The sequence below is a fragment of the Monopterus albus genome, unplaced genomic scaffold (assembly GCF_001952655.1).
Source record: "Monopterus albus unplaced genomic scaffold, M_albus_1.0 scaffold81.1, whole genome shotgun sequence".
Lineage (NCBI taxonomy): Eukaryota > Metazoa > Chordata > Actinopteri > Synbranchiformes > Synbranchidae > Monopterus > Monopterus albus.
This window is the reverse complement of record NW_018127961.1, coordinates 1,534,451-1,557,876: the sequence shown is the minus strand read 5'-3', so window position 1 is coordinate 1,557,876 and position 23,426 is coordinate 1,534,451. Positions and strand designations below refer to the sequence as shown.

At 39.8% G+C, this 23,426-nt stretch overlaps 2 protein-coding genes across 6 annotated transcripts in view; one reads left to right on the top strand and one right to left on the bottom strand.

The window, feature by feature from the left end:
• The window catches only part of LOC109963850 (melanocortin receptor 5-like), a 174,091-nt gene that overhangs the window by 13,536 nt on the left and 137,129 nt on the right, over nucleotides 1–23,426 (bottom strand). For 3 of the 4 annotated variants that reach the window (XR_002275451.1, XM_020606731.1, XM_020606734.1), the window contains exons 1-2: nucleotides 21,447–22,188; nucleotides 9,823–10,132 (exon numbers count right to left, since the gene is read on the bottom strand). The gene's annotated coding sequence lies outside the window, so the exon portion shown is untranslated. Of the gene's footprint in view, nucleotides 1–9,822; nucleotides 10,133–21,446; nucleotides 22,189–23,426 lie in introns of those variants that run through there. The other variant, XM_020606732.1, reaches the window with a different exon arrangement.
• Nucleotides 21,218–23,426, top strand: part of fam210aa (family with sequence similarity 210 member Aa) — a 9,267-nt gene continuing 7,058 nt past the window's right edge. The window contains exon 1 of one of the 2 annotated variants that reach the window (XM_020606737.1): nucleotides 21,218–21,389. The gene's annotated coding sequence lies outside the window, so the exon portion shown is untranslated. The remainder of the gene's footprint in view (nucleotides 21,390–23,426) is intronic. The other variant, XM_020606736.1, reaches the window with a different exon arrangement.

The following is a 23,426-nucleotide window of genomic DNA, read 5'->3' as shown; positions in this document are numbered from 1 at the left end:
ATCCCCCGGGAGCAGCTGGAGGAAGTGTCTGGAGAGAGGGAAGTCTGGGCATCTTTGCTTAGACTGCTGCCCCCGCGACCCGGTCCCGGATAAACGGAAGAAAATAGATGGATGGATGGAGGACCTAGATGCAGACCATGGTTTTAATGTTTTAATGACCAGTGTACTGATAAGCAGATTACATTATGATTATATTAATGATTTTCTTTCAGGCACAAACACTGGTAAACAGGGGTACACAGTATAACAAAATAAATATACTGGTAGGAGACACAAACACTGAGGGGGGGAGGATAACTGACACTGGAAGTGATAATGGTAAAAATGATTAAAGCAAGTAAATGTACTGTCTTGTACTGAGACAAACAATAGGAATGCAGGTAAGTATACAGATAGGCATCATAAGTAGCTCAGATGAGTGCAACAATGCTAGTGGCATGGTTGATTCAGTCAGGTGCTGCAGTACAGATAATACGGCAGTGTCATGATAAAAGAACTATACAGTACATGCGCGCCTTTGCCGTGCATGGCCCTAGGCTGTGGAATTCCCTGCCTTTAGATATACGCTCGATAACTGAGCCGGCAGCATTTAAGTCAGCGTTGAAAACGCATCTTTTCAAACAAGCTTTTAATGTTTAGCCTGTTCACTGATCTTCATCACCTTTAATAATTTATTTTTTAACTAGTTTTAATATGTCAATGTGGGTATTAGTCCTTGGGCCACCACGGGTAAGCCCCCGGTGGGAGAGCCGGCCGGGTAGGAGTTGGCCTATATCAGTCCCTGGATATCCATTTGGCTTCTGCCTGTTTATGAGTGCTCTTAACTGATATTGTATTCTATGTTTTTATTGTTGTAGCACTTTGTGCTCTCGAGCTGGAAAGTGCGGTACAAATAAAGATTATTATTATTATTATTACATGTAGTATGAAGCACAGAAAAATGTACTGCATATGGCAGACAGGTGGCAGGTGAGACTTCAGAGTATACAATAAACTAGAGTTGGACTAAAGGAACAGTTTGTAAACAAAACAGGCTATCAGTTCAGATGAGGGCAAACCCAATAATAAAAACTGGGGACAAAGTAGAGTCCATACACAAGGAAGGTAAAGTCAGAGTTCAAAGAAGAAAGGTAGTCAAAGCTGGGACAAGCACAGAGAACAAATGCTGAAGTTACTGTTATGGAGACTGATGATGGCAGTGAATGGATGTGAACACGTGCGCAGAGTATGTTACTATGCACATCAGAGAGTAAACTTGGCAGTAGAGAACCCACCATGATTATGAAGCTAGCAGCTGATTCATCAGGAGTATCATCAGTAGTGCATCAACTTATCATTCTTCTTGGATGCAAGACTGCATCACTGACAAACTATGAGTTGTTTTCAGTCACATATTTCATGTCATAGTAACTTCGTTAATGTCAGTAGTTAAGTTTTAGCAGTTAGGTTGTTAACCATGTGAGTACAAATGTAAATGGATTTCTGCTAACTCTAACAGATCATATGGTAATTGTTTTTTATGTGTATTTGACTGTGGTTGTTCCCTTCATTTGCTAGATGTCAGTAATAGGATTTCATTGAGAAAAGGAGCAGGTAGTTTCACATGTGGACCAAGCCTGCAATCTGAACTCTTTACATCACTGTGCTGCCTGCATATTACTGTTCCATCTAAGACTTAAACATTCAAACTGCATCCTGACCTCAGATGTCTTCTTACAGACACACCAAGGTGACATCACTATCCTCATAAGAACCTCACCTACCCATTCTAATAGTCACAGCAGGCTAAAGTTTCAACAATGACAATCTGGCAGTGTGTGAATGCTTACACTGATGGAAGACAGGTGAGTGTGAGCAGAACTGGGTGGAGCAGGAGATGAGAGAAGGAAAACTGGAACAAAAACAGAGGCAGGGCCTAACACTACAGGGAAAAAAGAGGCAAAGACATGACAAAACCCGAGATCATGACATGCCTATTTAGCTGGATTATCAAACAGTATGGCCCCCCGAGCTCCTGTAGTTTAAAGCCCCGCTCAGCTCTTGGGCATAAAGTGCCATAGGGATGACAAATGTTTGTAGACCAGCCTGAAAGTTGGACGTTGTATCACCTTGGCCTTCTGACAAAAAGCCAATGGGATTTTTCCAATAGGCTTTTGGATTATTGCAGAAAATAAGCTCTGTGACAAAAACAAAACAAAATAAAATTATGACACTTACACATCTGGTTCAGCAAGAAAATCTAATCAAATGAACATAACTTTATGATTTTTGAAGCCCAGATACAATCGGCAGAAGTTTTGTTAGGCTATAAACGAGCTACACCACGGTCTCGCGACTTCAGCATCACCACCACAGCTTCCAACTTGTAATTTCATTTAGCAAACTTACCTCTACTACAAAATCCTTTCCTCTTAGTGTGACCTGATCTAGCTAGTGATCATGATTGTGTCAGGTGGAATAGTTTGCCAGTCTGTGAGTTTAGACACAACAAGACTGTAAAGGTGGGCTAATGAGTAGATGAGTCTCTACCTCTGTAGTCTCATTTAGCCACTTGTTAGCAACCACCTTTTGAATAAATGAATAAATAAAGCATTAAACAAAATCATGAGTAGGGTATTTATGTTGGAGAATATGTGTAAAAAGATTATAGCCTGCACACTGATTTGATGCGCCACAAAGTTATTCTTATGTAAATAAGTCAACATTCTGAGGCAGATAAATCCTGTAATGAAAGCATTGCAGATTTGGTAGATATTGTATTTAAATAAAAGAACTATTTTTGTTTCAAAAAGGTACTGTTATGCTGTGCTAATTGGGTTTTGCTATGAATAACTGTATGGCACCAGCATATGCTAACCTTTACAGGGGAATGTTTGAGAAAGCATAACATTTATCAAGACTCCATTTTTGAGTATGATAAAGGCATATAAACGATTCATTGATGATATTTTCATTGTGTTTGGTTCCTCTGATGATAATTTATCTAACTTTAACCAATATGTTAACTCTTGTGACAAACACCTGAAATTCACCACTTTGTATTAGTTTTCTGGATGTGAAAATACAAAAAGTAGGGGATTGAACTACTTACTGAGCTCCATCAAAAACCAACTGTACTATGGGGAGATAGATTTCACCCACATTCCCTCATAAAAGGATTACGCATTAGTTAGTTTCATAGAGCCAAATCTGAAGTATAGATGAATTATACCAAGTACATGCGACTAATATAACTGGTGGTTTTCTCACCAGAGGATGTAAAAAGGAATGGGTGAATGCATCTAGGAATTTATAACATCTTCCAAACACAATGTTTACAATCTGTAGCTCTCAAAGCATTCCCAAATGGGGTAGTGTGTTGACTTAAATATTCTAACATAGGAGCAGAGTTTCATAAAATCAATAACTGATATATCAAAAAATCTAATTGATAAGACCTTGTAACATATGTAGCATGTTGGTTAAATCTCAAATGCCTATTATATCTGTTCCCTTTTCTCACTCGATCCTCAGAGATGGCAACTATAAATGTGGCAGGTGCACTCGGTTCATTTACGCCCACTGCTGCAGGTCATTTAATCACCATAGCATGGGTTGCGGTATCAGAATTCATGGTGTGATTACCTGCAGCACTGCACATGATATCCCTGTGGACTTGCATATGTTGGCAAAACCTCTCGCACTTTACGCACATGCATTAGTGAGCACAGATCTAGCATCAGATGGGCCAATCCCAGAAATCCAATGGCAGCATTTCAACAACATGACACAAAATTTGTTCTTTGAGACACAGTACCTTGGTATCAAAACAGCTGCCATTTCTTCAAGGAATCGAGGTCGAGGGAAATGACTCCTCCAAAGGGAGGCATATTGGATTTATACACTAAACGCAGTCTCCACATGGAATGAATGAAGATTTTAACATTTGGACCTTTTCTGGAGGTTGAAGTTGATGGTTTGCTTATAAAGTTTATGAATTGGATTTTTGTATAAGATATGATTGTGGTTTCAAAGGTTGTGTATGAACTAAAAGAAGCATTTTGCACTCTTGGATACTTGTAATGTTTGGCCTTGTAGGGATTTATTTGACCCATCCATAGATACATTTATTATAGGATCTGGTGTTTTTTTTAAACGTGTTTAGATGTGTACAGTATTTGTATTTTGTATTGTAATGTGGTAGAGTGGGTGTAAATATTGTGTGGGAAAACTGGGGTCATAATGTTGCTGTGCTGTTGTGTGTGTGTTTGTAGAAGTCTATATGAACGTCAAGTCAGAGTACACACCGTAAATACATGAGGAAGATGTTGAAGCATCATTGGTGTGGCAGCTTGGCCTGAATAAAATAACTTTGTGGAACATCAAATCAGTGTGCAAGCTATAATCTTTGTACTTTATTACTATTATTTCCTGGCATATGCACCTGATGCAAAGAAGTTTCATAGGGAGGTGCATGCACTTTTTGCATTTGGAAAGTAGACTGTGAAGATGTGTTGGCCTTGTGTTAACCACAGACCTTATTTCAGTTGTCTAACCATAAACCTATTGAAAAAGCTCACTGACCTTGGCGTAAGGGTACCGGAAGTGCAGAAAAACTGGGTTCCGAGTTTTAGGACTCACTACTACTGCACTTTGTTGTCTACTCAGATAGCATACTGTTGGTTTCTGTGTGATGCTGCTGTGCTGAGCTGGGTTAAGAGTTCTTTATATTGAGGTCAGTGATTTTCATGTAGCCTGTTGCTGACTGAGCAATTGTTGGGGATAACCCTGGGGGTTGGGCTCAAGTGTACAACTTCTGCACAGGATCAGGCTTGCTGCTGTTTTGTTCAAACCTCTGTGTTCTCTGGTTTGGGCATATCCCACAATAGAGATGTACTGTAATACATGAAAAACATTTAGGAGAAGATAATGTATTACAGAACTGGGATTTAACCATCCTGCATTTCTTTTGATCATTTTTATGTGGTTCTTGCAGAATAACGCCAGCAGGTGTTAGTGCAGGAATGGGGCTTATGGGGAAAAGTTGGAAATAATAGGCATTTTAGACTTAACCCTCCACTCAATTACACCCTGATAAAACTACAAATGCAAAGTACAGCAGCTCACTCTTTGAAATATTATGATAACCTGCTAACCACTGCTAAACAGAAGAAAAATTAAGGTTGCCTGAGATCACTTTTTCTTGAAAGGACTGCTTTGTTCCCTCCAGTATCTCCTCTAGTAGTGTTTTAATCATTCTGATTTTAGCTTTCATGACTTAACAGAGCACACTCTCAAGACTGTCAAAACATGAAGATTCTGCATGAAAATATCTATGACAACTGAATGTCATCTTTTTCTGAATGCTTTCCCCCCTAATTGTTGTATCATACTAGGTAAGAACGTACATTTTTTAATGGAGACCTCAAACTACTTGAAAATCTATCACCAGGCATTTTTGTATTAGCTGACAAGTCGAGAACACAGCTCAGAGTGACTTGATAATGAGTGAAAAAAGCCTGGAAGAGCTTTAATCTGTTTAAGAAAACACATTAAAGGAGTACCTCTACATGTCATTCATAAGCAGGTCAGACCCACCTGTAGATGTCTGTTTCCTACAGTTCTGATCTGCCTTGTGTTGCAGTTTGACGATGTGATGTCACAGATTGGGGATTGAGTATAAATTTTGGCTCTCAGTTACTGTATGATCATTGCACAGTTATGAGCAGCACCTTACCACCTTACAGTCTAGTACTCACCCCCATCACTCACAGTCTCTAGTGTTCACTTGAAATAAAACTTATTTTTGCATTGTTATTTTGATTGTGCGTGTTCCAGGTAACACACCTCCAGCCATTATCACATCTCCCCCTGTGAATCTGGCTACTCTGCTCCTTGACTGTCTATCTGTCTCTCCTTATTTGCCCACGTGTTTGTGACTCTGCCCATTTTGTCTTTATTAAAACACCCCCCATCTTCTGTAGCGCCAGTCTCATGGGGTCAGTTACTGACTGAGATCTTGTACCTATGTTGGAAACCAGAAAAGAAGACCCACGCTGCCTTGATCACAGATCAATAGAGACATTTTGAAGTTTATCTGCTGGGAATCTGATCATAATCTCCCATCGTAGATGCAGACCACCCCCTGTAGTTCCTAACTGTTGAAATGTGAGACCAATTAAAGCTTATTTGGATGTTAAAGCTTATATGAATGCTGTCTGAGCCCACAAATGCATTACTGTGAATGGAATGGCTCAGAAGACAAGAATGGGTATTAAAATGTTGAACATATTTTTTGATTTAAGGTTATATTTATGTGGGAAATAAAATTAAAATAAAAAGCAAGAGCAGTCTTCTCAAGTAGAAGTTAGAGTTGTGTTATCAGCCTTATTTATTCAGAGACTAGGAAAAAAATCAATTCAGCACAGTGCAACAAACGTAATCAAGTCTAATCACCTGGAAATGGTAATTACACCAATACAACAACTTGTGAGCCTGCTGTGTTACAGTATGAAAGAGGAAAATGACATAAGTGATGTATATTTACAAGACAATCTGGTTGCTTGATGTAAAGCACAGTAACATTTTTGGAGCTCAGTTTTACCATTGATCCGGTGCACCAATGATATAAAAATTATCTTTCAATTAACACAGTAATATGAATTTCAGTGAATAAATCATCCAAGTGCTGTGATCAGGGTGTAAATAAATCATTGTTCCATATCCTACATGCTCCGTCTCAGTAACACTGTTTCAGTAAATCATGGTATAAAAATGTACTAATATGGACGTCTGAAACCCACAAAGCAGATAAAAGAATCGTAAAAGATTCTGAAATTTTACTGAATACATGAGAGGGTGAACTTTGGTAACATGATGTGATTTTCCCCTAACACCACCAGCAGATAAATTAATTTAGACAAAATGTATTTTGCTCATACTGTACACATTTTGTTCTGCTTCCTATTTTCCCTACGACAAGATTTCCCTTTTTCCCAGCATTTCAATTAGACAATAGAAAGTTCGGCTTTACTTCCCATTCTATTGACATTGGAAAAGGAAATGTTACATGAGGAAAATATGAAACAGTCAAATGATGAAATACAGTATGTGCCCCAAACACCCCAAACATAAAAATGAAGGGGTTAAAAAAGAAAACAAGGAAGAGAAAGATAACGAGAGTAATAAACAAACTAGGATAAATTCAGTTTTGTTGCTATTGCAGGTGAAAGGACAAGTGTAAAGTTCTTTTAACTGAGTGTTTCATACTTTATAAGTCCATGTATAGCGATAGATTCCACATTGAAGCCAGTCCTATTATGTGGCCGACTCCAGTGACAGGGATGATAGCAAACACCATAGTCATGAGCACCTCTTCAGTAGTTGCCATGGCTACATTATCACAAAAATACTGTAGTGTTTTCTTTATCTCCCAGATGTCTCCAGAAAGCATTATTACCGTTCAAATCATGATCAAGCCTCTCTTTTTTGGCACACTAACACTAATCAAACATTAGTGGTTGCTACCAACAGATTCACTTGGAAGATGGCTTAAATTAGGTCGCAAGTGAGTTGAAAATATTCCACTGAAAAATCCTTATAGCAGCCTATGTTTTTGTTATGACTTTGATATTAATCACAACAGATATACAGTAAAAATAGTGCATCAAGCAGCACTCATCATATATACATATACCACATGTACAGTATATATAAATTGTGGACATAATCACAGTCATTGTTTTGGTCATGTGTGGAACTCTGAAATGCTGTGACAGGTTCCTGGACATAGTGCTGTGTAAACACATGGAGGTATTATGCATCAAATGATCTAACATTCCTGGATTAATTCAAATTCTGTAGTAGTCACATCTCCAAAATAAAACAGCTTCAGTACAATGAAAATAAAAACATTAACACTAAACTGGAGTTCTCCACAAGAGTATAGTAAACATTGAGCCAATAAATGTGTGTCATATGGTTGATAATTAAATTAAATTAAATATACCATTCATGAAAACAACTGTGAAACTATTTTTACATGACCAGATGGTAATGTTTGGTTGCTTTTGGCTAATTCACTGAACAAAATAACTGATACATCATCAAATCAATGCAAAACCTTAAATGTAAATGCTGATTTTCAGCACTGTCCTCAACGGCATAATATATTCAGAGATTCTGGTGGGAGAGTTACCTTGGTGTAAATAGAATACAAAAATCTTTTGCAGCTGTCAAATGTAATTCACAGTGTGCATCACCATTATCATCCACCCAGGCTGCGAGCCATACTGAGAACTGATTTCTGTCTGTATCTGCATCTGCATCTGTGTAATATTGAGCAACTGTTTTCCACTTTTGTTCTGATTAGACCTGCTGTGTGACTATTTACACAAGCTTTAATAAGTGACCTGTCATACAACCGTCCTTCTGCGGATATCAGTGAGGAGCACAGAGAAGGGATGAACTTGTCACATTGTAAGCCAGTCAATACAAGTGGAATGAACTCGTGAATGAAGATGAGTTTTTATTCCCCTGGCAGGACATATTTATCAGGAGCCAGATTTGGGTCAGCCTGTAAAAAGACAGCTCCCTGTGACACACTGAGTGATGTTCACTGCTACTGCGTTGCCACACCGGTGACTAATCTTTGTGAGAGAATGACATATCCCCAGGCATTATTACAGCATCACTTACACCGAGAAAGCAAAACATCTGCACAAATAGGGGTTGCAGCCATTAATTCTGAGCAAGCACTTGGCGACAGTGGGGAGGAAAAACTCCCTTTAACTGAAGAAACCTCTGACAGACCCCAGCTCTTGGTGGGCGGCCTTAACCATTAGCTTTAAGTGTTCTTAATGCTAATGAATCAGTGGTCTCAGCTTTAACTGAGTGTTCATTGTCTCAGTTTATGCACCACACACTGTGACACTCAGCTGACATAAACCATGCTGTTATTGCCACCGGCTAACAGGAAGCTTTGTGCTGAAATACAGCTAACACACATGTTTCCTTGGCCATGAATTAGGTGAGTGACATTCTGTATTTATCAGGGGCAGTAGTTCCTTCATTTTAAGCAAATGCAAATCTGGCAGCATACCATGAGACTGGGCAGCATCTAGTCCCCTCTGTGTTTGTGTTTCCATAGGAAGAGCTTAGAGGATAGTTCTATCTGACTCTAAAAAAAGGGTTATGATATCAATCCACAGCAAATAGAATTCAAGCCTCACTTCTCGACTCTGCTGTCGGCAAAGTAAGATAACATTTCCGGCAGTTTTTTTGATTTGAAAGCACATGTTGTACAGTCCATTAAAGACAAAAACCATTCCGACAGTTTGAATCTATCCTTTCATCGACAGTGTGTGGACAGTGTTGGCTGTGATGTGGAGTTTCAAACAAACACTGTAGGTGTGGTTGCCCACAATGTTTGATTGAGCACCTTTAGGATTATTTGGAGATTTATAAATTTATGATAAAATTGCAAAATTTAAAACTTGATTTATATACATCTAAATAATGAAAATACTGTAATTTATCATGCAGCTGCAATGTGTCCAGTCATATAACACAAATATCCTGTAATTTATTTTGCATAGTCTACTTTGAATCACAGACCAACATGAAGCTTCCATCATATTAAAAGCTCTGAAAACTAAAATAATAAAGTATGACAATGACACTAAAAACAGACAGAAACACATGTGAGGTCCCTTTCAGTCTATGTACATCAGCTGTTCTATAATTGACAGGTTTGGCAGAAATGAATGTAAAAATGAAAAGATGTCTTAAGACGGTGGCCATAATCCATCATGAGTGCGGAGACAGAGATAAAGAATGACTCACCTCTCACAGGAGCAATGACTGAAATCCTCCCCACAAGAGGCTCAGATGGACTGGATGGTGGCTCTATGGAGCATCAGACCAGTGGATTTACTGATCGTGAGAGTGGAGATGCTGAGCTGGGAGAGAGCGAGAGAGAGAGAGAAAGGGGGTGGGAGGGAGAGGAACTCCCCCTTCAACAGTATGGACACAACATGCTGCTACTGCCAGCATTTTTAGCCATCTCCCTCACAGTGGATTGAAGAAGAGGCAGCCAAGAGGGCAAAGCTTCCTCCAGGAGCTCCAGCTTCTCCTTTATGTGCCAAAATCCAACCTGCAGCATTTAGAAAATGAAGCAAGATGAAGAATAGCTATTTTAATACAATTTCTGTTGAATGTGAGTGTGTGTGTGTGTAAAACGAAACATTTATATATGAATAGATTTGTTCAAATAGGGCTTTGTACTACTGTGTTAGCTGTTATTAAGCCACAATGTGTAAACACACTGCTCCTTTTTTGATATTCTGCAATAATACACCAACACTACAATACATTCCTAAAGATATCATGACATCGTTATTACCACTGTCAGAAACTAAAGAGGAAATAAGTGAGCAAAGGAGTAAAAACTGCTAACTGTTTTGTTTATTTGGTTTGTTTGATTGTTAAATTGGGCTTGTAGTTACAGTTGGAGGACCTTTACATTGAAAAAAGACTAACAGCAATCGTGATCATTGAATCTCTTTCTTCTAACCAACAGTCTGGTGTTAATAATTTAAATTTTTGAGACTGACCAATGAGGACAAATATTATACATTCTTACTTGAGTCAACCTAAAATGAAGAGTTTGTATCAGCATACTGTAGCATAATCTCCCAGTCAGTCATGGGGCAACACATAAGTCTTCACTCACCTGAACAGATATAAACTTTTAGAAGAAACAGGAAGCAGGCCTATATAGTGGGCTGCAACAGGCCCTGTTTTTAGCAAGTATATGTTTTGGACTGAACAGTACACTGAATTTAACTATTAACAGTTTGTTTTTTGTCATGTCCCATTACATGTACACACAACTATTAATGAATTCCTTTGACCATCAAGAAATCCAAAAACTTGATGATTCTTAGGCATGTTCTGAAGTGTTCCAAATACTCAGTAGTCTTTTGTGCATATATTTTGTATTTATGACAAAGTAATCAGTGTTGTTGGTCCAGTCCAGTTTATTGTTGAGGTGGACACCCAGGTATTTAAAGGTGTCCACAATCTCAACTACAGACCTATCGCCCTAACATCTGTAGTCATGAAGTCCTTTGAAAGACTGGTGTTGGCCCACCTGAAGGACATCGTAGACCCCCTGCTAGATCCCCTGCAGTTTGTCTACTGGGCAAACAGGTCAGTGGACGATGCAATCAACGTAGCACTGCATTACATCCTGCAACAGCTTGACTCCCTAGGGACCTATGCACTGGCCCTCTTTGTGGAATTCAGCTCAGCATTCAACACCATCATCCCGGACACCCTCCACTCCAAACTGACCCAGCTCACTGTGCCTGCCCCCACCTGTCAGTGGATTACTAGCTTTCTGACAGACAGGAAGCAGCAGGTGAGGCTGGGGAAAACCACATCCTGCACCCGGACAATAAGCACAGGTGCCCCCCAGGGATGTGTGCTCTCCCCTCTGCAGTTTTCATTCTACACCAACGACTGCACCTCGAAGGACCCCTCTGTCAAGCTCCTAAAGTTTGCTGATGATACAACGGTCATTGGTCTCATCTGAGACGGTGCCGAGTCAGCCTAGAGACGGGAGGTTGAGCAGCTGGTCCTGTGGTGTAGCCGCAACAACCTGGAGCTGAACACACTCAAAAGAGTAGCGATGACAGTGGACTTCAGGAAGTGCCCCCCCACTGTAGCCCCACTCACCATACTTGGCAGTGCTGTACCAGCAGTAAAGTCCTACAAGTTCCTGGGCTCCGCTATCAGGACCTGAAGTGGACGTCCAATATCAGGACCATCACCAAGAAGGCACAGCAGAGGATGTACTCCCTGCACCAGCTCAGGAATTTTGACCTGCCCCAGGAGCTGCTGATATAGTTCTACAAAGGAATCATCGATTCTGTTCTGTGTGCATGTATATAAATAAAAAAAAATTCCCCACTCGCCCTAACCCTAACCCTTGCTGCACCTGGGTTCCTGTCTGGAATGGTAGACAATGGCCTCTATTGATCTTGTACTTAGAGCCTGTTCCTGTGCTGCTAGAATTAGTGCCTCTGTCCTGTCTTTCAGTCCAGCTTTGTCCAGCCACTGGTAGGATTTTTCGATATCAGCCACTTCTACTATTTGATGGTGGTACATACCATGCAGAGGTTTGTCCTTCCATGAGGGTTCCTGCTCTTCCTTCCCTTCTGCCTTTGGTTTCTGCTGCCTGAGGTACTCACTAAGCACGTCATCACTCGGGGCCATCTTCCTGATGTATTCGTGGATCTTTGTTGTTTCATCCTGGATAGTGGCTCTGACGCTCACTAATCCTCGGCCTCCGTCCTTCTTCTTAGTGTACAGTCTCAGGATGCTGGACTTGGGGCGAAACCATCCGTGCCTTGTCAGGAGCTTCCTTGTCTTGATGTCAGTGGCCTCTATCTCCTCCTTTGACCAGTGGGGTACCTGATGACCGGCAGGGCTAGGTGTTAATTGCCCAGACTTGGCTTTTTCCATTCAGCTGACTTCTTGGGACTTGCCTTACTCTCTGCAGGTACTTGGTAGTTGCTGCTTTTTTGTGGCCTCTTCATGGTTCCCATTTGCCCAAGGTACTTGTAGCTGCCCTCAAGCTCCCAGGCCTCTGGTATAGGACCCAAGCTTGAAGGATGGAAGGAAAGGCCACCCCGAAGTGGGGCAAAAGGGGAATTTTACTTGCTCAGCCTTGTTGATCACTGTTAATTTTTTTCTGTGTAAATGGTCAGCCATCATATTTTTAAGATAAGATAAATGCTGCTAAATTATCTTAGTATATTTCTTCTATTCTGTCTCTTGTGATCTCCAAACTTTATGATATTAGATCAGTGAAGTAGATATCTTAAGAATAACTTTCAATAGGCAGTCTGGGTCAAATTGTGCAGCATCGATTTCAAAAATTATAACTTTTTATCTATAATATCCCATCCTACAGTTTCCATAATGTGATTTCATAGTATTTTTAACAGTATTTTATCTATTAATCTCAATGCTCCAAAGTCTGATGAGGCTTTTCCATCTTGTCTTGTCTTAGTATGAGACTTTAAATAACCAACATTTTTCTCATGTTTTGGTCGGCTGTTTCCAACACCCAGTTATCCCATCCTCAGTTATACTCAGGTGATGAAAATTACTGCTAAGAGTAATGTCTCAGAGGCAGTTTGATTGGCTCTGGCTTTTTTGACCCTCCACATCCAGCAAACAGGCTGCCAATTTTTTATCATCTACATGCAGCAGAGCACAAAGACCCGGGGGGTTAATTAGAAGTTTGCACAAATGCAAGTTTCTTCCACACAACACACTGCAGTTACTGTGCAAAATATGAGAAACAATGGCTTTTTTCTCTTTTTGCATGTTTGTTCTATATCGAGTCAGGTGGTGAGTTCCTTCAGTTAGCTCTATATATCTTTTTTTCTCCTTAAAAGATTAGTGTTCTTTCTTCAAGCTATATTTGCTTTGAATGTGACAGCCAGGCTCTCCAGTGAAGGTTTGCAAAATGCCATAAAAGAATTTCCTGGTGGCTTGTGTGATGCCAAGACTGAGGATGAAACACTCTCCTTAGGGATATTTTATTAATCTGAACTCTAATTTTACTTCACAACATAAAATATTTCATTCATACTCATAATTTATGTTTTTTATTGCAGCACATCGATTTCCCTCGGTGAGTCCGCAGCCTTCAGCATCCTCACCTCTTCTGTTGAATGGAAGTGTTGCTAACTAATGAAGAAACACATTTTGGATTGGAACCCTCGAGTGACATAGTTTATGTGGGTAATGAAACTGTGTGTGTGTGTGTGTGTTTCATTTTTCTCTCCTCAAATTCCAACAAATTCATTACACCAAACGAAACATGCATTTAAGAGAATCTTATGGGAGGCTACATTAACCATGTATGAGAGTCCTGAGTGGCAATTAGATCCAGGAGATGTGAATGTAATGTCAGGCCTCCCACCAATCTGTTTATTTATTTTTTGTATTAAGCGCCAAAGAACCACTGGAGCAATTTAATGATCTAATAGCAAAGCAGCACATTTATTTTTGCTCCACTGGCTTTTCAGTTAGTGAGTCATCAAACCCAGCCTTCTCACTGCATTCTGTAGCACAGCAACAAAGTGAATGTCAACACATCTGCCACTTGTCACAGTTCACTAGTGATGAAAAGATGGCTGTGTTGCTTCGGCAGCTGCTCAGTCCACCACTGACTGTAAAATCTCAGTAGCTGCTGGATGAAACTGTTGGATACCATGAAAGCTGTATAGAATTACATGTTCCCCACAGGATGAATTGTAATAACTGTGGTCATCGCTTAACATTCATTTTCTACTGCTTAGTCCCTGAACAGGGTCACGGGGGGGGGGGAGCCAATCCCGGCCAGCAGTCGGGTGAAGGCAGGGTACACCCTGGATAGATCGTCAACCAATCCATTGCAGGACTAACACATAGACAAACAACCACACACGCGCACATGCGCACATGCACTCTTAGGGGCAATTTAGAGACACCAATCAACCTAAGCTGCATGTCTTTGGATTGTGGGAGGAAGCCGGAGTACCCGGCGAGAACCCATGCAAGCACAGGGAGAACATGCAGAAAGGTCCTGGGTGGGGCCCAAACTCAGAACCTTCTCACTGTGAGGCAACGGTGCTAACCATTGGGCCACCGTGCTGCCCATCACTTAACATTTACTCTTTGTTTTGTTGTTTAATTTGTTGACAGAAAAAAGAAGTGAAATTACAGAAAATGTATTTTTCTTACTTCAAATCTCTTAGTTGTGACCTGGTGGCTACATATTTCTCATCCTCTCTGTCACCTTCCTGGTGGCCTTGTGAAGCAGCAGACGCTATGGCTATGGCTTTAGGTGCTTGACCAACATCAGACAGTAATAGGAAAAGAACATGACAGCAACACTGGGGCTTGGTTCAAAAAAGCAGGTCGGCATTTAGGCTCACTGATTGTTTCACTGTTATGAGAGAAGCCCTGCAGCTACAAACAGTCTTGTAGTTGAGTCACTGAACCTTCATGTCCAAGTCATGTATTGAGTCCCAAAGGATAATCCAAGTTGAGTTTGAGTCAAGCCCAAGCTTAGTTTTAGTCCGAGCCGAGTCCCGTTACTTGAGTCAGAATCATCAAAGTCTACATTAAAAACAGCTGACACAGCTCTCACCATTATATATTCCAAACTTTCTAACAGTGTATTGCATCACCAGACTGCTCAGCAAATTGAGACATAAAAATCACTTATAGGACGGTGGAATGCAAGTGTCGATGGAAGTGTGCTGGATACAGCGTGGTGCAGGTGAACAGGTTTATTTATATTTTAGACCAAATTATTATGCCCTATAACATAAGTCCAAGTCCATGTCTTCCAAATCTAAAAGCGGGCAATGCTCGAGTCCAAGTCCAAGTCTGAGTCATCAGTGCTCAAGTCCAAGTTGAGTCACAGGTCCTGAAAATCTGGATTCAAGTCAGACTCGAGTGCAAGTCCTGGACTCTAGCACTACAGTGGCTCGGAATAGCTTGGAAAAACCCTATAACGTGAAAGAACACCATTAACGATAAGGTGTTTATTGGTAATATTAACTTAAGCAAACTAAGTGACAAAAGGCAGCAATGTAACATTATGTATAAATAGCACCTCACAATAATGGGGCACTGCTGCATATGGGGGTTTAGCCAAATAGAAAAGTGAGTAGCCTGACTGGCCGAACTGAGAACTTCAGATAAGTTTCATTTGATATATTAGGTTGTCTTTATAGATCCCAAACTACAAGCAGAATAGCCAGTAGTGCTCTCATTCCAAGAAACCAGAATGAGAGCTCCAAAGTGTTTAGGAAGAGCAGGGGCATTACATGGTTACAACCAGAGGGACACCCTAACCAGTGTGGAGCTGTTCAAGATGGTTTCAGCATTGTCTATCAGATCAAATCTCCTTTCCTGTTTGGTATTCCAGTGGTCTCGCCACTCGCCCACTCACTTTTCTGTCATTTCAGTGTGACTCTTACAGTACTTACAACCAGCACTTGGGTTGAGCATCTTTTCCTCTAGTGTTGAGCTGTTTACTTGAATAAATGTTCCTCTGATAATTTAGGAAAAAAAGGTTTTTCTAAATATTGATCTTTGTTGAAAACTTTGAAGGAGCAGATGACACTTTGACAAAGAACAATGAATTGTAGCCCAAACTGCTTTTCTCCATTAAACTTACTGCAATCTCACTGAAAAAGTTGCAATCACTAATATTGACTGCAGGGGCTCTTGGACTGACTTGCAGATAATGCTGTTTATCTGACTCTCAAAAGGCAGTTGTACGCATGAGGATCCAGAGGAAAACTCCAGCACTGCAGAGGAAAGAAGTGCATTACAGTAATAGACAGCTCAGCACTTTCTATTTTTTTAATTTAAAAAAAGTAAAAGTAAAAAAAAAGTAAAGTAAAAAATTGAATTTGTATAGAAAAATCCCCCCACTAAGTTATTATTACACTATTATGACTGGATAATATTGTTCTGCAGTAATATGATTCTCACCACAACTTATGCCAGTGTTTACTTGTGTTTGCTTTGAAGTCCCAAAGTATGAAAATAGTCAGAAGAAATCAGTAGTACAGCTATTATTGCTTGTGTCAAGTTGTTCCTCTTTCTCTTAGTAACTGCAGTAATGGATCCATTTTCATCAGTGCCTTCCACCTGATATCAGATAAATCTGAAAGATGAGCCAGCCACTCGTATTAGATTACCATAGGAGCAGCAGCTGGTGACTGGCTGCAGCACAGGAACATCTTCTTTTTAAGACATAGTGGTTCCTAATGACTATAAACAGCCTGAACGTACAAGACTGGTGCAGCAAGAAATAAATCAACAAAACAGTAAATGCCATGAAAACACTGTTCCAAAGATTTGTATCCATAAACAGCCCATCTCGACTGCTGAATCTAACCACTTCAAAACAAATGGTAACCCTGGGAGCTAGACTATTCTGATCTTGCTGGAGTGTGCTTCAGAGAAGTTGACAGACACCTCACACACTCATCTCTATCCTGTCTGCACCATCTCCATTCTCCTGACTCAACAACCTTGATGATTTGCAGACAAATGACTGCCTCAAATTCTGTGGTCTGAGTGTTTTAAGAATTAGATTGCATATTGTGAGCTCTTCAGCCATCACCTGATTCACTGGTGCCTCAGGGAAAATACCACTGGTGCACCCGCTTTCAGTACTTTCAACACTGTAAGTGCAGGATAAAAGGTAAGAAAGTACAAACTGAAAATGTGCAATCATGGAAAATTTGGCATTCTTTTTTTTTTTGTAATAGAAGTGACAGTGACGAAATGCTTTTTTTCCATGCAAATACCTTCCTAAAAAGTAAGAGCTGCCTATTAGCAGTAGTAACAGTCTTGCATTTCTTTAGTTAAAGCTACAGGATGCCATCTCAAAATAATAATAATGATTAAAAAGAAAGAAAGAAAGAAAGAAAGAAAGAAAGAAAGAAAGAAAGAAAGAAAGAAGATTCATCTATCTATCTATCCAACACTTCAATCATTTTATGAATCTGGGTCACACGACAGCAGGGCATTGTGAGATTGTTCTACTGTGGAACACTAAAGTGACTTAGTCCTGCATTTTCACAAAGTTCGGATCTTGAAATAGATTGAAAAAGAATGTTGAAAATGTATATAGCGGATACTGGGGAGCAAACACCCTGGATCCTACATTCCCCATACTGCAACCAACAGCATGTTTTTTCTAGACCCTCCTTGCCTACAAAACCTTCAAATCCACCTCTTTGTTTCTTTACCCCAGTGTAATTCTGTGTGTATGTTATGTGTAGTCTTTAAGCCCAACCTTGATAGAACCTTAATTAAAAATCACAAATATGTTTTGTATGAAACATAACTGTGACCTTCATTTGCAGCAATAAACATGGCTGACAGTGAGAAAGAGGTCTTCTTAATGATGTGTACGGCAGACAGCTTAATGAATATTTGCGACATCGGTAGATCTTACAGTATAAATATCCACAAAACAGAGGTGAATGAACTGCATAAGGAAAGAGGCCACCACACATAATGTTTTACCTTAGGTTAGTCAGTCATCTAAACACAACAGAAAATGTAATTTATGAACATAGCCTAAGTAAACATCCTGCATCTTGAGTTTTATTCAGTTAACACAATTTGAAACCCGTTTCTGTGAAGGCTTCCATACTGAGTGTTGTCAGAGCACCTGCTTGAAGTCCAGGTACATGGAATTGGGCCTAGTTTCCAAGTGGGAGTTATAACTTTGAGGGCCATTCTCTCATACTTTTTCACATAGGAGTTTGGAAATGTTCAACCTCTGGTCCAAACTGAATACAGCATAAGCTCATGTTGGCTCAAAATTCAACTGTTTTGTTTTACTGTCACAGCTCCCATCAATGAGCAGCAGGCAGTGTATCTGTGAAAAGCTCTGATAAATCCACTGCACACTTCCTGTCCAGCATCAAATATGCAGAAGGACAAAGTCAGCTACCAGCTGGTGCACATAGTAGAACATGTCCCTCAGCAGCTGGTGTAGAGCTACAACCGGCAAATATTGTATATGACACATCAACAAATATCTTGGTAAAGTTCTGTAAAGCACATCATAAAGGCTGATGGGACTCTCACTTTCTTTTGTTTTCTTCTATTACTACCAACTCTGCCCCTTAACTGTACCTTATCCCATCCATCACTTCCACCCCAGTTGTTCTAAGCTGCCTTTAACCTTTAAATTCAGGACTACAGTGCAACACCAGACTTTCTGTTTTCTTTCAGAAAACAGCTGGTTCATTTAATGCTAGTACAAAAAGTTAATATACAATAGATGAAATGTGTTTAGGCTGTGTATGATATGTATAAACACCATAAGGCCATATATAATGAGATGCTTAGATTCTGTGCAAACCTAGTTTGTCTCCCATATAACATGCCTGCCACTTATTTTCTACTGTATTACAAAATAAAACTTCACACCTCTGAAGGTCTCCCTGAACACATATATAGCTGAACTGTCTTCTTCAATTGATTTTTACAGTTGTTCTAATTATGTAGTTGCTGGCTAATTCACTCTGGAGAAGTGACATAGAGAAACGAAGTAGACCTACCTCTCCTAACAGAGCATCCTTAATTAGTTAACTTGGTAACACTTAATATGTTAAAAATATGTTCTGTATCCTTGTGTCATGTCTTGATTTTGACTGTTTCAGATCTGCATTTCCACAGCTCAAAAGAGCTTGAGGCACTTTTGGGTTTTCTTACATATTAATTAATGCTTAATAAACCATAAACAGTCTTCACTTTAGAAGGGATCACAATAAACAGTAACTAACAATTAACAACTCCCTGACATATTCATGCATTGCAGTATTAATAAATCATCTATTCATGTTTTATTAAGTATGAATAAACAGCGAATAACCACCTTATGCATGACCTTAGTCACCAGGAGTAAATCGTTAGTGAATGTGTTATTAAGTATGAGTCATGCTTAATTAATGCTTTTCTCATCATTAATTAAGTACTTATTCATGGTTAACTAACGATGAATAAGGTGTAGTTATTATAAAGTGTTACCGTTAACTTCTTTGGCAAATGCAGCACAAATATAACTAAAATACCACTCTGACATTTGTTACCATAGCTATCTGGGCCTTCAGAGCCTTTCAAGTGTCACATGTTTCCAGTAAAATAACACAGACAAGGTAAACATGAATAACCCTATCTTTAATGATGCAGAGGTTCTTTTAAGCTATTCTTCAACCAACAGGCAGAAATATATGCCCAGTGTTTCAGTACTATTGCTGAAAAAACATCCAAGGGGGAACACTGCAAAATGTGTTCAATGCAACATTCCTCTCCATCCTCTTCAATGGTTGTAAAGTCAATAACTTCCTTAGTTAAAATTAGTCTGAAAGGATATTTAAGCCTGCATGAGTTGTCTTTTGGTCTTATGGGAGAAGCACAACAGCTGTAAACAATACTAACAAGAAGATGCCTTATAACTAATAGATAAGTAATAATGTTCTCATTTATTTGGAGTTGTGTTTCTGTTCACCTGATGAATTTAAGTTGAAAATTCACCCCACTATGGTGTAATTGTTGTGAATATGTTTCACTTCATTCATAAACATTTGGTCCATTGTTAATATAAAAATATTGAATGGAGCAACTTTAAATGTGACAGGTTTTTAATAACAAGACAAGACAAGAGAGTTGATTTTATGTGTTCTACTTAGCATGTAGCACTGAAGTTCAGGAACCACATTGGCAGCATTCACTGTTGTTTACAGAATGACTATCCTCCCTGTCAGCCCACACTGCAGACAAGTGGACTCACAACAAGCATCACAGATGCAATTCAGATCTGTAATGCAGAATCGATCTGTCCTCAGATCACAGTTAATCTCTTGACAGGCTGGTCGATTAACCATGAGCTAAGATGGAGGCTCTTGAAGCAACATGATGTGTGCTATTGCCCCAAGTGTACCCGAAGCTCAATCACAGATTCATATGTGTGCACACAAATAAAGAGAGAAAATGGCAGCACTTTGTTAGCAAGACTTAGTGGTGAGGCTCTTGCTGGAGGACTTGGCTTTAAGCCCTCTGTCAACAAGCATCAACTATGTTGGATATCTATGAACATGATGCTGAATTCCCATCAGATCAGGGACGATCTCTGTAATGAATTTCAGATGGTAAATTATTAAGACAGAATGCATATTAATTACATATAGATAGAAACTTAATTCCCTGATTCTGTAATCATTTCACTATATATACAGTATATACTGTATATACATTGTCCCACAAAGAGTTCTAGCTATAAATCTGTGAGCAGACCGCCCTCTTCTGGTGGAACTGATGTAATGCAGATGCCGGAGCACATGGCTCATGTGTGCATTTTGATGGTGTAATACACATTTAGAACTATATGCTATAGACACGTTTAAATTTCTGTTGTATATTAAAGCCAGACTATAAACATTTTTCACTACGTCGTTGTGTGAAACTACCTATTTAATTCAGCTGGTTCCAATGCGGTAATATGACTGTGGACACTGGCACACCACAGTGCAAACAATCTTATACTGCTACACATGGAGTTAACTTTGTACAAGAGTCGCTGGGAAATTAATTTCTAGCCCACTTTAGGAATGTGACGCAGCCGGATCTATGCGAACTACATTTCCCATGGTTCTCTGCGCTGTCAGCGTTACATGCTGCTCTACACGCAGTCCTTCCTGCAGCAGCTATCAATGTGGTAGTTAGATGACATATAGCTCGGGCATATTTGCATGGCCCTCGCGAATGAAAAGTACAATTTTGTCTCGAGTTCAACACTCAATTTCAACGTAAGTTACTCTGCTTTTGAAAGTTTTTTCTTATATGGTGACGACTTGTTTTCCTACCTGTCTGGAGGTTAGCGGTCCAGCTAGCTAACAGCTAACCAGCTAGCACATCAGGCGTCAAAAGCCAAAGTTGGCAGCAGTTTAAAGTCTTATTAACAAATCCGTCTTCCAGTCAGTGGCTAAAAAAGTAACACCGTTTGCTTTAATGGAATAAATGCTCACTTCGCCTCCCGCTAAAATGTGCCCCAGCAACAAGGGGACTAGATACAATCTGCCTCTTTCTTGTCTTCCAGACAAACTGACCAATGTCAACAAGTGAAAATAATATCCGTGCAAAAAATGACATGCATTAAGCTTCAGATTTCTTGTCGGAGCTTTTACAATAAGTCATCCCAAATTTCTACTCTGTCTGCTTTGTATTTACTCGATCAGGGTACTTTTATATTGAAAATAAATGGAAATATTCCTGCTTTATTTTGGCATTCTCACGCACCTCCTGTAGTAGTTTGACTAGCTGCGTTGTTTGCCTTAAGTTTTATAAAATGACGTTCTTCATTCTTTGCCCAATTTCAAGGGTATAGTTATACCAGCTTTTAAAACATAACGTAAAGCGAGTAAAAGTTTTGAGACTAACGTTGTGTAACCCCCTTTAAAAGTCGTCCACCCGTTGGATTTGCTTCACATGCTGTGGTTGTGCTGTCACAAAAACAAGTTATGTTTACGACCTTTCATGCGCCATATAACTCCTGTAATCAGTGAATGAAGAGGAGATAATGCATGAAGGAATGTCGGTCATGCCTTTTACAGTGTTAAATTTGGTTTGGTGTGTCATGTATTGTGCATGTGGGTTGTACTGACATCTGTTGGGGTAGTTGGGTACTGTTTGTGACCCGGATGTAAAAATAACTGAAGGAAGGAAAAGTGATTAACTGATAAACATTATGTATAATCCATTTTGAAAAACTCACCTGAAATTGCAGTTACTGTGAAGAGTTTCAAGTGACATGCATTCCATATTACATTGAAATGCATGCAGTTGTGTGAAAGCTAACAGCTACTACTGCATTTCACATGGACAGATGGAAACTTGCATCAACTTGCCTGAGAATGAGCAGATAGAAGGTGTAACCACATTTGCAGTCCATGTTACATTCCTACATCACAGTTATTTCTCCTAGGTGGTCCTTAGAGAAGATAAAGGATTGATAAGAAGATTTGTTCTTCAGTACTGAACGGCACATTCTGCTCCGATTGTTCTTGTTGGGTCTAGTATAAATCGAAGGAATACTACTGACACAACAAAAGTGGCGACGAGGATAAAACACAGATGCCCAGCGGTTTTCGGAGTGTGAGACAGCACGGCCTGGTTTCTTCTGTGTGCCGCCACGCTAGCGTGCTGATTAGCATTAGCTGACTGGAGGACAGGTTACGACAGCGCGAGTGAGAGGCGACAGTGACTGAGTAACTGGGCTACGAGACTAAGAAAGAAGTCCACATGGCGGGGATCATTGGGAGTATTGGTCTGTTCGATGAAAATACAGAACAGTGGAGCTCCTACACGGAGCGTTTCAATTATTTTGCGGAGGCTAATGACATTGATAGTGTTAGGTATTTTCTTAGTTAGGTAGATATTTAGGGATTTGTTGTCTAGAAATGTGTAAGGCAGACAGGATGTCTAGCTCAGGCTGTTGGGTGCTCAGTTCATTGTCATGAGTTCTGCAGGCTGCATCTAGGCCAAGGTCAACTAGATTGAAGAGTCTGCCGGCAGATGAATATTGCTAGTAGCATGATATGTTCAGCTGTAATCTTAATTATAACATTTTCCGAGGCTTACTGTTCGGACATGTCCCTGAATGTCCTGTATGTTTTTAGATACACACCACTAATCAACAGCCACACACTTTAATTTTCTCCATGTTTTGACTACTGCTCTGGTCAGCTGCATAGCTGGCATATCAGGTGACATCACGGTTTGACGTGGCCTGTGTAGGATGGGGCTAGCCCAACGAAGTGATTAAATTGTATAGAGATCTTGGGTTC